The sequence below is a fragment of the Otolemur garnettii genome, unplaced genomic scaffold (assembly GCF_000181295.1).
Source record: "Otolemur garnettii isolate 467f Iridium unplaced genomic scaffold, OtoGar3 scaffold00108, whole genome shotgun sequence".
NCBI classification, from domain to species: Eukaryota; Metazoa; Chordata; class Mammalia; order Primates; family Galagidae; genus Otolemur; species Otolemur garnettii.
In genome coordinates this window covers 544,441-565,874 of record NW_003852503.1, presented here as the reverse complement: position 1 = coordinate 565,874, position 21,434 = coordinate 544,441, and the positions used below count along the sequence as shown (strand labels likewise).

Here is a 21,434-nt window from a genome sequence, read left to right as displayed (position 1 = left end):
CCATGTAGTTATCTGGAAAAGAGTGCTGTAAGCAGGAGGAACAGCATGTGCAAAAGCCCTGAGGCAAAAGCATACGTGACTTGTTTCAATCACAGCAGGAAGGTCTAGATTCTAGACTCTAGAAGGTTGGTGTGGTGAGAATAGACTAAATGAGGACAGTGACAGGAGTTGAATTGGGGAGGTGCAAACTCAGCCATGGCAAGGGCTTTGGCTTTTATTCAATTATGGGCCCAAATCATCTCAGCTTTAATATAAATGAATTTGACACTGCTCACCTATTTGATGAGGGCAAAATACCTTATCCATTTGTACATTTTTACCTCCTTCCCCTCTATCAGGCACCTGCGACCTATTTATGGTTTTTATTGTTATTGCCTTAATTTAGGGAGCAAGAAAAAACTAAGGCTTAGAGACACCTGTTTCTTTGTCCAGGCCTATGGCCAAACTTTAGCCTGGCCTCCATTTCAGAATCTCAAACCGGGCTCTCCCACTCTCCCCTCAAGTGCAAGCTGGTTCATAGTCAGACTCCTTGGGTTCTTTTGCAAGCTCTTCCAAGGTGTAGCTGTGCGATTCACACTCTGCCCTGAGCCCCAAACTATCCATCAGCCTTACAGACACCACCCTTTCTCCCTGACCTGAGCCTTCAAACCTACTGTTCCCCCTGCCTAGGACATGTGTCCCTTCCATCTTTAGTCAGTGACAGCCTATCTCAGGTCTCAGCTTAAACATCACTCCCTCAGAGAGACGCTGCCCTGCTCTCTTCAAATAAAATCTTCCTGTTAAATGCACCCACAGGTTCATGATCTTTGCCTCAAAGCTCTTATTACACTCATATTCTATTTGTGTAATTTTTAAAATTTAATGCAACTATTCTCCTTCTGACTATGAGCCCCATCAGAACAGAGATGGCTTGATTTTGTTCACCTTTCTATTCCCAGCACCAGGATAATGCTTGGCACAGGCTCAAGGTACCCAATAAATACTTGAAGAATAACTGATTGGAAAAAAACGAGTCCCCAGGCCTCCTGTTCATTGAGTACTGTGGGGCACGAGGTAGGACAAACACACGGTTATTTGGTGGGTCTTGTGGGTATGGCCAGAGCCATGAGCTAAGTGGGGAGACGGCAAGGCTGGAAAGAGAAAGGGCCTTAGCTGCCTGAGCCCCGACACCCTGCCAGACACCTTACAAAGGCGATTTCATTTCATTGTCATGGCTGCCACTTGAGCTGAGAATAACTATCCCAGATAAGGGAACCGAGCCTCAAAAGGTAAGTACGGTAAACAAGTGTGTCTGTGGTCTGGGGTCACACCTAGTCTTTCTGCTCCATTCCAACTACCCTGGTCTGGGCAATTTCTAACCCAGCTCTGCCACTGATTTCCTGTGTGATCTTAAGCAAGTTACTGTCCTTCTCTGAGCTTCCGTTTTTCCTGTATATAAAATACAGGAATTGGGATAGATGGAAGGTTTCTCACATCCTTTCTAGTTCTATGCTTATAAACTTGTAAAATCACCTGGCTCAAGGACAAGCACACAGTAGACACTTCATAAATGTTCATTTCCTCTCACCCGCCCTCCCTCCTTCCCTTCCTTCCTGCTCCCTGTTACAATGACACTCTGCTTCACAGCCCTCCTGGTGGCCACCTACGCTGTCTGGTTTTTCTAAGACACCTGGGCACTGCTTCTCCTGCTTCTGGGAAGCCTTATTAGGCTCTCCCATCAATGTCCCAGCCTGCCGAGAGTCCTCAGTCAGCCATCCTAGCTCTCCTCCCTAGAGGCCCATGGCCCATGGCCTTCCTGCTTCCCGTGCCCTCCTGCCTCCTGCCTCTACAGGAATACCTGTGTCCATGTCCAGCACTGCAGGGAGAGAGAAGGAAGTGACCAGAAAGGACCTCACCCACACAAGCCCAGGACTAGACCCAGCTCTTTGCTGTATTCTCTCATTCAATGCCCCGCAAGGAGACACTGTTATTACCATTTCACAAAAGGAAAGAAACTAAGGTTCACGGTTAAGAAATTGCCCAACGTCACATGGCCAGCAAACAGCAGAAGTTGGCCTTCAACCCCACCTGTGCCTTTTGCTGACTTTGGGAATGTCTGGACCTGGGCAAAGGACCCATTATCTTTCCTTCCTATATCTATATAACTGGATTGACAGCCCCAGTAACTCAAGCCCATCCATCTCTGTTGAGCCTCCCCTTGTTGCCTCTTCTTCTCTTTCCCCCATCAAGTGCAAAATATTCACAAATTATCCTCAGTGTTTCAGAAGTGAAGACATGGCCTTGGGAATGGCACCATGTCCTCAGAAGATAATGTCAAGTTTACTCCCTCCCACATAGGGGAAAAGGTCAGATCTGCCAAAGCTTTTTTCTAGTAAATACAGGCCCCTCGTGGCTGGTGCTGAGAAAGAAGGGTGGAGTCACCCTTCACCTCCTCATAGCTGCTGCCCACAAGGCTCTCCAGAAATCAGACTCAAGTAAAGCGTGGAGGTGACATCACCAGGAACCCTCAGGATGTCATCAGGGTCTTGACTGGGGATGCAGGGAGAATGGGGAAGGAATGAGGAATGTCTGTATCTTCTAAAGGCTCATCCTGAAAGCTGTGCCCTCAGGGAGTGCTAGCTGGTGGGCCAGGGGTTAGGGTGTAGAAACAGCACCCACTGTGCTTTGTGACACAGCCTGGACAGGAAAGCTCAGATGAGAACAAAACCCCATGGACCATTCTTTTTTTTTTTTTTGAGACAGAATCTTACTCAGTCACCCTGGGTGGTAGAGTGCTATGGTGTCATAGCACACAATAACCTCAAACTCTTGTGCTCAAGAATCCTCTTACCTCAGCCTCCCGAGTAGCTGGGACTACAGGTGCCCGCCACAGTGCCCAGCTAGTTTTTCTGTTTTTAGTAGAAATGGGCTCTCGCTCTTGCTCATGCTGGTCTCAAACTCCTGAACTCAAGCGATCCACCCACCTAAGCCTCCCAGAGTGCTCGGATTACAGGTATGAGCCACCGCTCCCAACCCTGTACCATTCTCCTGGTGCACAGCTATCTTACTGTCACCTTGTTCTGCCCTTACCTGAGATGGAAAAGAAGTCCTGGGGATGGACAGTTTGGCCAGCTCTCTCTGGGGGAAGGGCCTCAGTGGAGGGAAAAAAATTCAGCAGGAGGTCAGGCAAGGCCAGCCCAGGGTGAGCAGAGCTATGGCCCTATTCTTACCTAGCTCACTGCACTCTTCCTTCATCCTCCAGGACACTCCCCAATACCCTCCAGACCCCCAGGAGGTCACAGTCCTTATCAGTGCTCTCAAGGCTTCCTGGACCTCTCTCCTCCATGGCTGCTATCACATCACAGTTTAACTACCTACCTACCTAACTACAGAACTAGAAAGTCTTCCTCTGCCACAGACTGTGAGCCCTACTGGCAAGGAGCCCATCTGTCTAGTCCAGGGTCATACCCTCAGTACCTCCACAGGCCCTGACACATAGAAGGCACTCAGTGAATATCCACTGGATGAATGCGACCAGCAGGGAGGAAGCTGAGGCCTGATTGAAGCTGATGGGACCTGGCAGAGGCCAACCCACCCTACACCAGGCCCCTGACAGCCTTCTGCACTGGATTAGGTGGGAAAACACAAGTGAAAACAGCCACTGACACATAGTAGGCCCCAATTTAGGTTGGATGAAGCTGAGCTGGAATCTGAGAAACCACCAGGGGCTCAGGGGTCCCAGTGGGAAACATGCATGCCCCAGCCACAGGGCAGTCATGGAAAGACATCCTGCCAGCTTTTAATCACTTAAATGTGGCTGTCATCACGCTGTGAGTATAAGAAGGAGTGTGAATTTGTGTGTATGCTCTCTTTCAAACTAATAAGAAACATATAGTCTGTGCCAACCAATTTTCTCCCCCTCATATTACATGCGAGGCACTGTGTAGGCGCCTTCATTCATGTTTATGCGATGCGTGTAACACATCCATGTGCATTAACTCATCTGATCTTCTCCAAGGCCTGGCAGGAGGTGTTACTGCCACCAGTTGACTGATAAGGAAAGTGAGGCCAGCTTTAAGGTCCCACGGAGAGCAGTGGGCTGAGTCAGAGCCCAAACCCAAGGCTTCAGCTTGTTCTACACTGGCCTGCTTCTGTTGTCCTTATCACCCCTCAGTCTCTTTACCCATGACCTACCCAAGCCAGAAGCTTCTATGCTCCTCTGAGCTTCAGATGAGGGACTGGAGTGCATGGTCTTGGGTGGGAAAGAAAGGAATAGGAATCCAGAACCTTTCCCCAAAACATGCAACTCTCTAGAGCAGACAGCAAGGTATTCTAGAAAGATAATTGGACCCAGAATCCCACACAGCCAGTTGTGTGACCTTGGGCAAGTTCTCTTACCCTCTCTAAGCCTCACTTTCCTTCTTAGGTCTGCAGTGATGATTTAATAAAACAGTGGTTCAAGCCCCCAGCTCAGGGCTCAGAATCAGCACTGGCAAAGGAGCCTCCCCTGCTCTGTGTCCTTCCTGCTGGAGGTATTCCACAGTTCCCCAGACATGACACAGCTCAGAAAAATTCTTCTCTTGCCTTCATCTATAAGGCATGGTCAGGCCAGGGGCACCAGCCCCAGGACCCTATGTAACAAGAATGCTGGTAAGCTCCCCTCTTCCCTGCCAGTCACTAATAGCACTTCCCAGAGTGCCTAGGAACAAAGTTTTCCTTCCATCCTTCCCTTCAAATCCAATGGAAATGACTTTGAAAAGTATTCCAGGAGACTAGATGTCCAGCTTGGAAAGAGGGTCCCTGACAATCTGGTAGTCAGCAGGAGTTAGCAGTCCCCTGCTCATTGCCACTAAGAGGCGGTCATGAATGGGGGTGCCTTCCCAAGGGGCACTATACCAGTGCCAGAGTCAAAGCCATGTTCCCTGGGAATCGGCACCAGAGGAATCCCTGAGCCCCTTGGCTTTCCTCCAGAATCTCCCTCACAAGTCAGGGGTTCCCCAGGGGATTGCTGCCCTACTAGAAGCCTAGCTGACTCTGCCCAGAGCTGGGAGGGGTGGTGTGGGAGAGCAGCAGGAGAGGCACTGCCTCCACCACTGCTCTGTGGGCCACAAGGGAACAGCATTCTTGAGCTGCTACACCCCCAGTCTTTCCTATATGATTTCTGTCCCTGTGACCCTCCTGTAACTGGATGACTCAGCAGGGTTCCTCTGGACAGGAGTTCTCCCAGTTCCTGCACACAAATAATTAAGGCTTGCTACCACTGCACTTTCATCTTCCCACCCCGTCCCCAAGTGCAGATGGACAGGCCCTTCCACTGATGGGCTACATGTCCCTTGGTGTTCCATCACTTTCTCCAAACCCATGGTGCCTAATAGACTGGATCATGCAGGTCTCCCCTGCCTCAGAAGGAGGGACATGTCAGGGTCTGAGCTAGCACAGGACTTAGAGCAGAGGCATGCTAATAACACCGTACTGTTGCACTGAGGGCAATGAGAGCAAACTCTGGGCTGGGGCTCACTCCCCTACTCTACCCCAAACCCATTCATTGTGTTACTGCAGAATTGAGGGAGACTGTGCTCTCCCTTTTCCTAATAGAAATCAGACAGGACAGATGTCTGTCCAGATTGTGAGCTGATGACCATGGGTATGAGCCCCTGAGGGCATTCTCTTCCCCCCAGGGGTCTAGCTCTCAGTGGGCTGGCCTTCCCTACACCTCTCTGCCCCTAAATCAGCCTCTTCCTCTTTGCAGTAGCCTGGCCAGCCCCACCTGTGACCAACAGCTTTGTGGAAGTAAAAAATACATCGTCTAGATTTTGGTTTCCATAACTGCCAGTAGCTCTCCCCAGCATTTGCCAAACAAAGCTACGGGTGATGGGGAAGATAGGTTCAGCTGATTTCTTTAAAATAGACTCAGAAGAATAGGTGGAGCTCAGAAAAAGAAACTCTCAGAGCTCAGAACTAGATTATTCTGTCTCCAAATAGGTAAAGGAAGAACCATCATCATAAAAGACAGACCTGGGCTACCCTAAATAATGTGTCCCAACCCTGACCTGATGGACACATTTGCATCTACTTCCTAGACCTGCCACTTTAGCCACTCCCTGAGCCTCAGTTTCTCTTATCATAAAATTATATAATAATGCTCATCCTACTTGCTTCACAAAGTTAAGAGGATCAAACAAGAGCATGTGATAATGAGCTTTGTCAGGAAAGAAAACTAATATTCACCATGAGCTTATCATGTGCCAACAACATTTTAAATATCTTCTTCTAGAGTTTTCACAACAGTCCTATGTGTGCAAAGTATTTCTTCATAGCTAAGGAAAAGGAGGCTCAGAGTGGTTAAGAGATGTGTCCAAGAACGTACATCTTAGTATTAGTGGACCAGGGTCAGAACCCAGAATCTGATTCCAAAGCCTGTGTTCCTTCCACCAATATCATGCTGTCTTGACCAAAAAAAAAAGTCAATATTATTTCTGATGAAAAAGTTGGTGAGTCTTCAGCCTAAAAATCCTGCCAAGTGGAGCCAACCCCTATTCCCAGGACATATCCCTTCACCCCAGGAAGGCCATCAGGAGTCAAAGTCAACTCCCCTCTCTCATCCCACTCTCCTTAAAACCCTACAACATAGGGGAAAGCCAGGGTCCAATCCATCTGTGCTTTTGTGGCTATTGTACGCTGCTATGGTTCTTTGCTTGGAGTCACTGGGGTGGTGATGGTTTCAATGATGAAACACAGAGTCATGGAACTTTGACCTCGGAGAGCAAGTTCAAGCTCCTCATTGAACGAGCAAGGATACTAACCCCCAAAGAAGGTACGTCACTTGTTGAAGGTCACACAGCTTGTCAGTGGCTGAGTCCAGAGTAATCCGCCGTCCTCCAACTCCTAGTCCTGATCCCTGTTCTCCCCACCACCCCAACCACATGGGCATGGACCAGTTTTGTTGTTCCTGAGAAGGGAGAGTGCCAGGTGTGGGCCCATAATCTCTGTGCTCTCTACTTAGGAAAACCAGGGGTTCTAGGTAAGACAGCTGTGGGGTAGCCAGAGATAAAAGTTTGCTTGCTTCACATACTAACTCATTAGCCTAAGCTCTACCCATTGAGAAGTCAGCATGGAAAGGTCTCCTCAGAAGTCCCTCTAGTGTATAAGGGAAGCCCATACCCAACAGGGAGGCCCTAAAGGGTATTCTGAGTCAGTGACAGCCCACTCCTGGCCACCTGGGACAGGCAGAAAGGCTGAGCCCTTCCTTCCAGTTCAGGCTGCTCCCCAGCTGTCCCCAGGAGAGCACAGAGCACTCTGACTGGGAGAGGCTCATGTTTCACCCCTCCCCCAGCCCTACTCAGCCGGTGCTCCACCAGCTCTCTGCTGAGCGCTCACCTCCCCTGTGCTGGTTACTCCATCATCGCATGCCACCCTTTGCTTAGCACTTGGCTTGATCCTTTTCTCCTGTTACCTCTATGTGTCCAAGCATCACCCCTCCCACGTTCATGTGCTCTATGTGTCCCCCTCCTCCACCACCCTTTACACTCACAAACTGTCCTCAGGGTCTATGGTCCTATTTTCTACCACAGCCCCAGCCAAGGTCTGCACACAGCAGGCAGCTCCAGGCCGCAGTGTTGACCGGCTGTTTGTTCCAGGATTGTTGATAGTGCCAGTGAACTGTGAAAGTGTTCAAGCCATGTCCTGGGGAAGCAAAAAAAGTAAAAGAAAGAGGAAGCTGGATAATCCCCCACTGGATCATCAGTGCCAAAATAAGGTGGGGTAGGAAAGTGAACCCTGACTGAATCTCTCTTCTGTGCCAGATACCGTGCGGACTGACGTGTTACACGCTATGTGCTTTTGTTCCCCCAGGTACAGATGGGGACCGGGATCACAGGTGTTAAGCAACTTGTCTAAATTCATATGATAGCAGAGCCAGGCTCTAGATGCAGTTTTGCTGGGGCTAAGTAAAGCCCCTATTCCACACTATCCCCACCACATGCAAGCCTTGAGGACAGACCTCCTGGTTACATGTGTTTGCTTTGTTTGTTTTTGCTATATCCTCAGTGCCTAGGACTGTGCCAGACGCATAGAAGACGCTCTATAAACATTTGCCAAATGAAGGAATAAAGGAATGAATGAATATCCCAGCAGGACAAGACAAGGGCTCGTGGTGCCAGATTAGTGGGTTTATTTCCAGGAATCTCAATCAACTGTTTGTTCCCTCTCTCCACCCAGAAAAGCACCCAATATATTAAGGTTTCTCCAAAGGCCATGTGGAGGATGGCTGGGTTTAGGAGGCATAGGATGGAGGTGGGGGTGGAGGCATAAACTGAACACAAAAGCCTAGGTCCTAATGAGGTAGAGGGTTTAAAAGCTTCAGTGTTCTGTGACCTGCTGATTCTGAGGCCACTTTCTGGCCCATCTGGATCTGGCCCCTCCCCCACCCCAGCCTCCCTCATCCCCCACTGGGCACCCCCACTGCCTTGACTGAGCTGTACAGAAATTGGCCCCATTCCTACTAAGCAGAGCACTAACAGTTACGCCACCCACTCTGGCCCCATCCGAACCCTCCAGAGTCTGCTCCGGGCCCCAGGGCCAGCTGCTTTTCTCCACATTCCAGCCAAAAATAATACGAGAACGAAGCTGTTTGGTGGAGACTTAATCTAATCTTCATTGCTTCAGTTTTAAAATATCCTGCCTGGTTTAGGGTTTCTTATTACACACGGGGATGTGTTTTTAGTGAGATAGGTCTTAGCAGAAAAGTCCTTCTTGTAATTAGAAACCCAGGCAGGGCCCTGCAAAGAGGCATCCAAGCCAAACAGCAGATCCCCTAGAAGACAACACGTTTGCAGCGAGCTCTTCCCAAGCTCCACTTGCCTGTGTGAGATGAACTGAGCTGTCCCAGGGCTTGCTTCTCCCTCTTTCCTAGGGGTCCTGGAATGGAGGAGAAGCCCAAGTTCTGATAGAAGGACCGTGCTCTCCAACTGCTGTTCCCTCTACCCCCAGCCTGTGTCTCCCTGCCCTTTCCTGCTCTCACTCCCAATCAAAACAGAGACTAAGAGGTTGTCCAAGACTGGCTGTGAAGGATATGTGGAGGGAAAATTATTCCAAGGAATCCCTATGGACTAGGGAGAATTAAAGTCAAGCATTCCACTGGAGCCACGTCTCCAGGATCAGGGCTAGTTTTTAAAAATCAGGCACCGGAACAGAAGGAGTCTACAAGCACATATACGTTTTTGTATAAGTGGTGGGTGTAACTTCTTGGGTTTTCTGGCCTATAATCCGCTTTGATCTGCCAGCATGGAAACTGCTAAGTGAAGTCCAAGCATGGCTAGTTCCAGATCAGTACCCATGCCCCTAGCCCAACCAGATGTCACACACCAGTCACGGCTCAGACCTTGGCTTCCAAAGGCCTTCCAAAGAGAAGGGGCTGCGTTTCTGATAAGTCAGAGTCTGCGTTCACCTGATGTATGAAAGCCATTCTAGGTAGCACCATTGGGAGGAAGCAGGCTACATACCACAGGCTACATACCCCACCCATAATTGCCCCTCTTGGTCAAGTACAGGTGGTTTTTGGAATTGCCATAGGATTTTCAAATTCTAAATTGTGAGGAAAGGGAAGATTTCCTGCTGAGAGTTATGGGAGAAGGCTCTGGAGCCAAAAAAGGAGAGAAGCATACAGAAGAATTGACTCTCCCTTTTTCTTTACTGAGAGTGCACTGTGTACTTGGTGCATGCCTGCCCTTCACTCCTCACAGCCTGAGGAGGATGGTGTGCAATGCAATCCACTTTACCGATAAAGAAACCAAGGTCTGGAAGCTGGATGGCCTGCCAGAGTCATGTAACCAGGCAGCAACAGGGTAGAAAGCAGCGCGGTCCCTGAATTTCAGCCTAAACACCAGCTCAGCATGCTGACCTGCCAACCTGGATTATCTCCCGACCACTTCCCTCCCTCCTGCCTCCCTTTCCCATCAGGTATTAGATTTAATTAAATTAGCAGATCCCCATTGCAACAATCCTGGCCGTGCTGCCTGGATAGAACCCAGCCAGTGCAGCTCCTCCCTCCAAATTCTGTCTCCCAATATAAGTCAATCTTCAAAAAGTCACAGATCTCATGGGAAGTGTTTTCTACAAAGCCTGGTGTGTTGGCTAGACTCAAGGCTAACAGTGGCTCATGATGATTTCATTTTCCATATAACTTCCTCAGTTTTTCCTCCGCAGCATCGTTTTCACCCTCTCCCCACTCGGATCTACAATTTTGTTTGATCCAGACACTTTGCTTCACATGCCGTCACCTCCAGCAATTGCATCACACGTTTATATATATCTTACAGCATGGCAGTCCTGTGCCACCACACAGCAGAGGAAAAAGGGAAACTTATAACAGCCTTTCTCACCCTCCTCCAACTAATTTAGAAAATGTGCTCCAGATTAAATAAATCGGGAACAAAAGTCTGAAATTGGAGATAGAATTTCAGAAAAGTGGGGTGGGGGGAGCTAAATAAATAGCCAGGAAATCTCTCAACATGTTGGAAGCCTATAAATTTTATTGGTTGTTTCTTTAATAAAAACAAATTTGATTGCTAACAACACAGTATTATTAAGCCTCTAACATTTAAAAATCTAATTTGCCCCTGCTCTGCTGCTATTATGTTGCATGTTGTATTCACGAAGGGCAAGGAAGCCAGGTTGATAGGTTTCGTTTGGTTCCTAAACCAGGCTAATAGAGACCCCTTTAAAAACCTAGTCTTTTTGCTCTCTAGGCATGCCTTGGTCTCTAATGAGTTACAGCCCCAGGTTGAAGATGGACATGGCAGAAAGAAATTTAACACACACTCTGGTGCACCCATAAACTTCAAGGCCAAGGGAGGGGAGGTATGTTTCCAGTTAAGCTAGAACTCCGTGAATGCAGGATTCTCCACTCACAAGACAGTAATTCTCCTTATTTCATCACTAACTTACTTCAAATGTGTTTATACAATTTATTGCTACTGAACTTCCAGGCAACTGGTGTAGAGTTAATGAAACCCAGCTTGGAGAAGCTTTAAGCTTTGAACAACTAACCACAGTTTAAATGGTTATGACATGCGGTCAAAGCCACAGCCCAGCCCCACTGCAGTTTCTGTGTTAGGACCTAGTCAAAAAACTTGTCATCTCACCTTTTGTGCCAAATAGATTGAAAAAGGAAAAAGCACTGAAAAGCAGCCTGCCTTGTTCCTTCTCAAGGCTCCTAGCATTTATCTTACTAAATGCAAGGCAAAGCCCCTCCCCCAGTGCCCAAGTAAATATTTTAGTTGCAGCTTGAATTGGCAGCTGGGCTGAAATCCTGAAATCCAGTTTGGGTTTAATTGAGCAGGGTCAGGCCTATGTAAAGCAATGCTGGGAGGCAGCTGCTCCAGAGGCATCAAGCAGTATGTATGTAAAGCCGGATTCTGTGAAAACCCGAAAGGCAGCAACACAGGACATACAGATGAAACTCAACTGGAAAAGAAGCGAACTTGTCTTTCCCAATTACTTGGACATTGACTTTTATTAATTCCCATTGTCACATGGCGTCCTCCCCCAAGCTCTGTGCGTGCAAGAACTCCATCCAGCAGCAAGCTGCCTCTTTTTAAACAGGCCCATTTTGGAAGAGTAAAGGGGAGGTACTGGGTTTGCCACTGCCGCACAATAAAAGCCCCTTTTGAAAGCAGCACTTTCATTAACTTAAAGCAATCTATAGACTTAAAAGCAGAGAGCAGTAAACTCCCAAAAAGGATCATAAAACAGCCAGTCTCAAGTTGGGTATACTTGAGTGCAATTTGCACGAGGCATTTTACTGTGAGCGGTGGTCGGGCCCATCTCCCTCCAGTCACCCCCTGCCCCTTATTCTGAGCAGCTCCTCTTTCTCTTGGCTTTCATGCCTTTCCTACTCACAAAGGGGAGGCAGTGACCGGGGAGTCTCCGCGGGGTCACGGCTCCCTCCCCCTTCAGGCTCTCAGCGGGAGAGAGCGTACGAATTCCAAGCCTGCAAAACAACAGCCTCGGAGCTCCGCCGCTGCTGCAGTGGCCGCTCCCCGGGCGGCCACGGCCACTCGTGGGTCGCGCTTCTTCCGTGCCTCCTAAGGGTTGCTTGGCTCCCCGTCCCCGAAATGCTAGGGGTGAGACCGCCCGGGAATGCGGACTCAAGATTACAAGGAGAACATTTCAAACCAGCTTCCCCTCCACCCTTCAGCACACTTTTTCTAGTTGGTCAGAGGATAACCTCCCTCCTCAGTCCGGACCTCTCCTAAGCCCATACTCCCCGCAGATAGGCCCAAGCCATGGGGATGCAACTCGAGCGGGAGGTCGCGAGTCCAGAAATGGAAGGCCGCCCCCTCCACTTCCACCAAGGTCCTGGGGGCTCGCGAAGGCCAGAATGGCAGAGTAAGAAGGAGGGCAGAGAGCTGGGGCTTTGGATAATACATCGTGTTATGTTTGAATACTATCATTTTCTCCGATTTGGAGAGGGGAGGGTCGTCTTTTAAATTTGCCTAAAATGAGAAGCTTTCGGCTTCTACCAGTTATCGAACATTTGAAGTGCAAAAAGCTAATACCCTGGGGACGTCCCGGCACAAATGGGATGACGGTAAGGGACCCCGAGCTTCCTCCTCCCCCGGGTGGGACATTGCACCACTGGCCAGGCTTGGGAGCTTCCCGGTCCGGCAGGGGCAAGAGCAGGCACAGCTTGTGGGTGACGAAGAGGCGGCTTCTACAAGGGCGCCAGAGTTCAAGCACGTCCTACCCTCAGTCCGCCGCGGCCCCGACTCTTTCAGACCAATGTGGCAACACGCTGCTAACGCTCCCCTCACCCACCCCACCGCAGGCCGCGGCCCCTGCGGGCCGTCCGCACCCGCCGCGCTGCGCCAGCAGACCCAAGTGGCTCCCGGAACCCGCGGAGCCTCCTGGGTCGGATACTCTGAGTCACTCGAGCCCCGCGAGGCTGCCCTGTAGCTTGGCTCAGAACGTCCCTTGGATTTGTCTGCTTCCTAGAATCTCTCTCCTATGACCGGGTCCTGTGTGCCCCAACTTCTGTCTTCCAGAAGGGCTTTTGGGGAGAAACAGCAGAAATTCGGGCTCGTCTGCCATGGCCCGGAACAACTACTTTCTCCCATACCTAAAGGCTTCTTTCATCTGCGGAGCTTCAGGACCCCCGCGCGCGACCCTTCCTAAATTCCAGTAGCCTGGACCCCAATAAAGAGGTGTGATGAGGTGACTGACTCCTAAAAACGCCGCCCATTCCTCCACCCGCAACTCCTACCTCCGCTCCCTGCTCTGGCCGGCGTGTAAACTACGCATCCATTGGTCTTTCAATCCTGATTCTGAAAACAGCCTGACTTCTATAACCCAAACTCTAGCCTGGCCCTAAAGCCCAGCCCTAATTCAGGGCCGATCCACAAACGCCCATGCCCCTCCACCAATTCTCACCCTGGGTCTCCCCACCGCTCCGGAACACTAGGGTCTCCGGTGAAGACCCCTGCAAGGGCGGCCCACTTCCCTCATTTCTTCCTCGGGTTCAGGAGCCAGGAAAGACCCGTCGCCTAACCCGAAAAAGAAACGCAAACTTTGCGCGGCAGATTCGGGACCCTGTCCCATCCCCCTCAGCCCTCTGCTCTTGAGCGCTTTCCGTCGCCCCTTTAACCAACTCATCCCCTAGTTCTGGAGCTTGGAGGGCTCCTGACTCCCAAGCCTCACCACGGGACTCTAGTTCTCCTCCCCACCTCACCAAAGACCCCCCCCCCAATCCATGGAAAGACAGTGACCCTACAAATTCTCGCCCCCCTTGCCCCCGGGCTAGGGTCCCTAAGCGTGGCCCCTCGGATCCCGGCTTCCCAGTCCTGACTGATCCTCCTGAAAATCCCCATTCACTCCCCCAGGCCGGGCCAGACGTGGCCGCGGCTCCTTGTCTCCAGTCACCCGGCCCAGGTCTAGAGCTGCTCCGGCTTCCAGCTGCTGGAAGGCAGCTCCAGGCTGGTGGCGCCGAGTAAGCAACGGCCCAAAGGTTGCACGAAGCCGGGAGAAAGAGAATCTGGGGCCGGCCCACGGTTCCCAGCCTCGCCCCGCGGAGCGCTCCGCCTGGAGCCGCCGGCACCCGGGTTCTCTGGTCGGCGCGCGGCTCCCTATTCCCCAGTCCCGGGGCGCTCCCGGCGCTCAGCTCCCCGCCCGCCCGCTACGGGGTGCTGGGCCCGCGGCGGTCCAGGTCCGCAGCCCAGCTCCTCGCACCCGCGGACAATACGCGCCCGGCCACGGGGCGACGCGGCGGCGGCTGGGCTGCGCGCTGGCCGGGCCGGGGCGCGGCGGGCCGCGCGGCTCTCGCCGCCTCCTTGCCCGGCCTCGCCGCCCCTCGCGCTGCTTCGCTCCGCGCTCTCCCGGCGCTTCCCCAGCTTCTCTGCACGCTCCCGCCGTCCCTCTCTGCTCCCTGCCTCCCTCCTCCCTGCTGCCTCCCTCTCTCTCCTCCCTGCTGCCTCCCTCTCTCCTCCTTGCCCTGTCGCAATGAATAATACTCTGGCTTGGGGACTGGAATAAAACACACGCGCTCTGAGGCAGCCGCCCGCAGCAGCAGCCGCCGCCGCGCCGCCGCCGCCGCCTGCAAAAGCGTCTCTGACATGGAAATGAATGACAGCTTACCTGATGCCAATCTTCATCAGACTGACACCGGCGTGACAACACAGCCTATACTTCCCAGCACTGCTCGGGACGTCAGCGGCACAGGGACCCGCCCCCCGGACCCCCCCTTCACACACCTCCCCTCTCCCCACTCCCCCTTTCTCCCCACCCCCCATCACCCCCACCCACTCCCGGCCCCGGCCGCTTCCAAGTCGGAGGCGCCGCTGGAGTGTCTCCCTCTACTGGAGGCTTTTCGCAGACGTGGCGAGCGGGCCTGCTCCTGCCGGCGGGGAGGCGGGAGGCGGAGCGGCGCCCCGGAGGAAGCCTCCAAACGTGAGTTGCCTCTGATGGGGAACAGCGGACCCCCAAAGAACTCCGGAGCACCCTGCCCCCCATGCCAAGTCCTCCTGAGCGAACAACTGAGGCACAGTTCCCAGACATCCGGTGCTGAGGGGACGGTGATGAGGTGGAAATTTTCTGTGGACCCCCAAGAGAACTCCCCAGAAATTATGCAACTTAAAACTGGCAAGAAATCCTTTCCTCCACCACCACTCTTCCGCCCCCCTTTCCTGCCTGGCTGGCCTCATTTTTATGATTGCATTTGAATAATTCTCATTACCCTGGCCCCAGAAAAGGTGCTCAGATGACACTCTGGTTAGTTATTCCTAGTCTCGAGAGCTTTTTCTGCTGTGGGCTTCCCAGAGCGTTTGGTACCAGAAGGGGAGAGAGCGTAATGGGGTGGGGCAGAGGGGGAGAGAAACGAGTGGAGAGGGATTGTCGGTAAATCGCCTCCTTGCAAATGTCAGGTCAGCCTGTTCTGAGCCACTGCTGCTTTCATTCTAAAAACCTCTTGGTAAACTCAGTGAGTTCCCAGACTTCTAGAGGTTGGGGTACAGTAAGATAAAGGGAGAGAACCAGCAGCGCTGTTTCAGCCTGGGTCTGCTGGGGTGGCTTCATCTACTTCAGGAAAGAAATCAACTTCTCCCCTAGTGCCTTCTGCAGTAGGAGACCAAGAAAGTTGTGTACCCAGGCGTGTGTCTCCTCTCAACGATGGTTCCAGTCCTACTAAGGGCCAGGTGTGGGCAGACTTGCTTGCTTCCACAACTTACCACATGGCCCTTGACTAAAGGAACAAGAGAAGCCCTTGTGTCCCTGGAAGCTTGCATCTTGCTTCCCATAGAGGAGCCATTTCAGCCACACTCTGGCAGCCATTGATCCTCTGACCCCAGGCCAGGCAGGGGGCCTGGATACAGCCTAGACAAAGACACTGATGTAAGCTGGGAAAGCAGAAAGGGAAACCCAGCCTGCCAGGTTTGCAGTAAAGAATCTGACCCAAGAAGTTGAAGGCTGCCCCTTAGCTCTTTCCAGGCCTCTGGATCACCTCTCACCTGCCTCAGTCATGGGCAAGGATGACAGCTATTGGCATTCCACGGCTCAGAGGAGGCAACTGAGAACTTCCCAGATATCACATCACAGATATACTAGTGTTTCTCCAGATCCTCCTTGTTCCTTCAAATATAGCCTCTGAAGTTGTTTATGGAAGAAACACACTTCACAGATAGCTCTGTTATCAAGAGTTGAATCCTCTCACCTTCACACAGATTCTCCAGAAACTTCACTAGGTAGATTTATGTCACCCCGGCCTCTGATCTGTGGTCAGAGACTCTGGCTGCTGACAGCATAATCACTATTATATATTATACATTGTATAATAATATAATAATAATGAATGCACTTGCCCTCTTTATGTAGTACAGAAGCAGCCAGATTCTCTAACTCAGAGGCTGGAGAGCAAGCTGCCATAAACTCTCCTGGGGAAGCCTCTTCAGTTCAGGGAGGGGGAGCTGAGGTCCATTTGTCTTTGCCCAGGACCCCTGAAGGAAGGGGTTTCTCTCTTTCCCAAGAAAGCGAACTTCTGTTGCCTCCAGAGTCAGAGGGCAGAGTCAGGCTGAATGTAAATACTTCACCCCATCAGAGAGGTATCAGTGAGCTGTAAATAGTACTGCAGGCAACAGCTTTGCATCACTGATTCACACTTGTCACACCCCTCGTTTTCTGAAATCTAGTTCAATGCCCTACTCTTTCTTGATATGGGAGATCCATTGCCATGACTTATTAATTTCTGAACTCTTAAAATACTATGATTTCCACTAGTTCATTCTTGGTGCTTTAAGGTGCACGTTATAATCTTAAGTCAACAAATCTTGCTATGACCATTGTTGTAATTTGCAAGAGCTTAAAAATGATTATTTAAAATGTAACTATCCATTTTATAACCATTCCAAACAGACATCTGCCTTGCACCCACTAGAAGCTGGACTGTGGGCTGGTGCTAAGGCTGAAGAACAAGAGCAGAGAGGCCCAGGTTACAGCGCCTACCCTCGAGGAGCTTTCATTCTAATTGAGGAAGACAAAGCACCAATGGGTAACATTAAATAACAGCAATGCAAGAGTCCAACAGAAGACACAAGCTAGCAAACAATTAATGAACAAATGAGTTGTCATTGTATCAAATTCCATGAGTTCGACATCTAGATTTTGGCTCTGTTAATGAGTGGAGAGGGACAGAGTAGAAATTTAGTCTATGGAATTCACTCCAGCTACTCTACAATTTCTCCCCATCATCTCTCTGAGGACAGAAAGTATGGAGAGGGAAGTACATGTCACATATGCCCAATCAGGCACATTGGCATTATAACCAAATAGGAGTTCTTACAAATCCTAATCACCACTGCCAAATGATAGAGTTCCTAAGTTGGCTCTGGGCTCTCTTCTCACTCTGTCCACACTTTGTCTTTAGTATAAGCAGCCGCAGCAGCCCAGGAGGTCTCTTCTAAGCTCCAATGAATATGGTCAATGTTCCAACTGAATCCTGCCTGTGTCACCCTATCAATAAAAATTTAAGACTGATCCATATTAATCTGCTCGAGTTGAGATACAAATGCCACTTACTGGGTGGCTCAAACAACAGACATATGTATTCTTACAATTATGGAGACTGGAAGTTCAAGATCAAGGTGCTAGCACCGTGGTTTCTGGTGAAGCTTACAAATGGCCCCTTCTCACTGTGCCTTCACATAGCCTTTCTCTGGGCACACAAAGAGAAACAGCTGGGATGTCTTCCTCTTCTTATGAGGGCACCAGTCTCCTTGAATTAGTGCCCACCCTATGACCTCATTTAAATTCCTTCAAGGTCCTATTTCCAAGCGCATAAACTTTGGGGATTAGAACTTCAAGATATGAATTTAGGGGGCAGGTACACTTTAGTCCATCATGCTGCCCAACTACCAGTTCCCTCCATTCTCAACTTATTTTTAATGAATCTTGATAGACTGTGATCAGGACAATATTTTGTTTCATTTTAGGATCCCTAAAACTGAGTACAGTGCCCAATCCAGAAAACATATTAAGGAAATTCTTGTTGGATTGAAATGAAGAAACTTATTTCTTCATCATTATCCCAGTCCTAGTTGAGAGGCCTGTTGCCAGTCACCTGAAATATTTTGATGATTTCCTAATTAGGCTAAATGCCTCCAACATCTCCGGTCCCTCCTATACATTTCCACCAGAGTGTTCTTTCTAAAACAAAGGTTGCACCACACCTTGCTTTCCTCTGAAAATCAGCTTTGCATTGCTTATAAGATTTACAGTAAAAGTTATTGAGCCCTTCACCCTCCTTGTCTGGCCTCTCAGGATAATCCCCTCCATTCCTGCCTGCAGCTCCCCAAATCCACCTTCCAGTGATGCCAGAGCTGGACTTTCTTTATCAGAAACCTAGAGAACTTTATAATTCAAGGTTCCAGACTCCACCCTTAGAGAAAGTCAATCTGGAGAAGGGCCTGGGAATCTGCATTCTAAAGGCTACTCCAATTGAGAGAGGTTTGAGAATTTCTATTCCATCATTGCCCACACTCATGCGTCCGATAACACACTCTGCGCTCTCAACTCTTCCTTGCTTGTACTTGCTCAAGCTATTCATTCAGCCTGTCTTTTCATTCCTTGCTTCCCACCTTCTGAAATTCAAATCTGCTTTGAAGACTTAACTGAAACATCATGACTCTTTTCAAAGCATTCTCGGATCCCTCAGCAGAGAGCACGAGCTTTGGAGTCACCCAGACCTGGCTCAGCGCCCTACCTCCCTCCCCTGTCACGGATGAGCCAGCTATCTGGGTAGTTCCTGACAAGCACTAAGCCTCAGTTTCTATGTTTGTGAAATGAGGATGATTATAGAACTCAACTCATAAGACCATGGAGATTAAATGAAATCATGAATGTAAAGAGCTTAGCACAGTCCCTGGCACATGGGAGGCTCTTCAATAAATGGCAGCCATTCAATTGAATAGCCCTCGACCCAGGGCTGCCGCAGCACTTTGCCTTTGCCTTTATTATAGTGCTTATTTAATTGACCTGAGGAAGGGAGATATTGTTTACTGAGATTGCTATGACAGGCCCTGAGGGCTGCAACGCAGACAGCAGGAGCAAGGAGAAGGAGGCAGAGGGATGCTTCTCTCTACCTAAGGCCTCCCTCCTGATGCTGGACCCAGGTGGGACAGTGGGGGCCCGGGGAGCCAGGGCTCAGTGAGGAAGATTCTGTTCCTGATGTAAGTGTGCATAAGAACTCATGCCTTGGAAAAAGGGATGGGGCAGAGGATGGAAACCTGCACAGTGTGAAAACTCAAATCTTCCAAAAGGTGGGACTCCAGGATTCGGCTCAAGGATTCTGCTCTCAGAGAATCCCATCTCTGATTTTTTTTGGGGGGGGGGGCCTGGGGAAGTCTCTCAGCTTCCCCATCCCTGAAGTAGGGCAATGAAGCCTATCCTCTGGATACATGATAGGCAACTAATTCGGTCATGTCTTTAACCAGCTTTTCTAATACAGGGGTAATATGATCCCCAAAGCCTTTCAAAAAACCCGTCTTTCTTATGTTACTGATACAGTTTGGGGAAGTTTCTTCAAGCTCTGTCTCTTCCCCCTGCACCTCCCACCTCCACCCCCAGTTCTACACACACACACATACATACACATATTGTGCACATACATACATGTACCCACACAGGTGTAAACACATGTACATACATGCCCACATACACAGACACAGATATACACACACAAGCTCTTGGGTGGGAGCAACCCATTCTTAGCTTCATAGGAGGCAGGAGAGGAAAGGAAAAAGAAAAGTTCCGAGTAATTCCAAAGTTCTTTCTAGGTTCTAGCAAGGGGTGAGAAGTATCACAGCCAGCTTGAAAGAACTGAGAAAAAGAGATTGGGAAAGAGAATATTTAGACTATATTTAGGAAGAGAAGAGAGAATGCTGTGATGATTTCCAAAAAGAGCCATTTCTGGGAAATGCCATCCCAAGAGTTTGGTCAGAAAAATTTGAGAAAGGAAACTACTGACCTGCACTGTCCTATACAGTAACCACGGGCCACATGTAGGTGCCGAGCACTTGAAATGCAGCTAGGCCAAATGGAGATATGCTGTATGCAATCTACATAATAGATTTAGAAGACTTAGCCTATTCAAAAAAAGAATGGGAAATATTTCATTGAGAATTTGATATGTATTAGGTATTAAAATAGTAATATTTGGATGCATGGAGTTAAATAAAAATAGGTCATTAAAAATACCTTCACCTGTTTCTTTTACTTGTTCAATGCAGCCACTAGAAAATTTAAAATTACTATGTGACTTGCATTCTATTTTTACTGAAGCCTCCTTTCTGGGCTTCGTTTTTGTTCTGGTATAAGCTATGTTTGGATACTGAAATCTTTATTATTTATCATGTATTGCTCTGGCTCACCAGCTCTCAATCTCTCCTGCTTCTGTGGACACCACACAGGATGGGTTGAGTGCCTCCCTCAGACTGGGTGGCTAAGAAGTCCCTCCCAGCCATACACAGGGATACATGGAGTTTAGAAACCTCTGCTCTCCCCTAAACAAAGCCCTCCCCTCCTTGTCTCCCGTCCCCTTTTCAGCACTCTGCCCACCATCACGGTTTTCACCCATTCTATTACCATCCTTTTCCTTAACCCTATCACCATTCTTAACACCCTCATCATCACCACCTCTCACAGAACTGCCCAGGATCCTTCTGTTCATCTAATGGACCATCTCTCCCTGTCCCCAGGGGTAAACTCTATCAGCACTTGTTGCCTTTGATGCTGCATCCAACCTCTAAGCCCTTCTGAGCTGAGGATTTTGCACAGCTGGGCTCCCAACTGCATCCTGGCAGCCAGGGCCCATAGCAGCCAGACTTCAGAGCCCAGAGAAACAACCAGCACCCCTCAGGATGGGTGAAGGCCCCTGAGGAAGGTGGTCCTATCTTATGCACAGCATTGTGGGGTGATGAGGAAGAAGGGTGACCAAATGAAGGAACAAGATACTCACAGCTTACTGGCATGGGGATCATGGCTTGCTTAGCAAAGAAGAGCAAAACAGAGCAATTACAGTAAAAATAGTTAACACATATTGATTATTTGGATTTGCTTGGTGCCAGATTCGATACTAAGTGCCACATGTATTGTTTATCAGACTGCCCTGGCACCCCTCATATAGGACACTCCTCACCCCTATAGTGAGGCATAGGTAAGTGGAAGAATTTGTCACTAGTATGAACTCAGGCAGGCCACCCTCAGAGCCCATGCTCCAAACTACTACTCTGAGTTGTTTTTTCATAAAACATGAACGTTCATTCCCTTGCCCCTCATCCATTCATTCATTTGCTGGTTCCCATCCAGCATCTAGGCACGGGTTAGGCCTTAGGGCGATAAAGATGGATAAATTGCAATCTCTGAACTCACAGAGATCACATTTTCAAGGGCCAAGAGATTCCACAGTTCACAGCAAC

The 21,434-nt window shown here is 49.7% G+C and overlaps 1 protein-coding gene across 2 annotated transcripts in view; it reads right to left on the bottom strand.

The window, feature by feature from the left end:
- The window catches only part of PKNOX2 (PBX/knotted 1 homeobox 2), a 257,613-nt gene extending 242,916 nt beyond the window's left edge, over positions 1-14,697 (bottom strand). The window contains exon 1 of one of the 2 annotated variants that reach the window (XM_003796767.3): positions 14,608-14,697. The gene's annotated coding sequence lies outside the window, so the exon portion shown is untranslated. The remainder of the gene's footprint in view (positions 1-14,607) is intronic. The other variant, XM_003796768.2, reaches the window with a different exon arrangement.
- Positions 14,698-21,434: the final 6,737 nt, after the last annotated feature.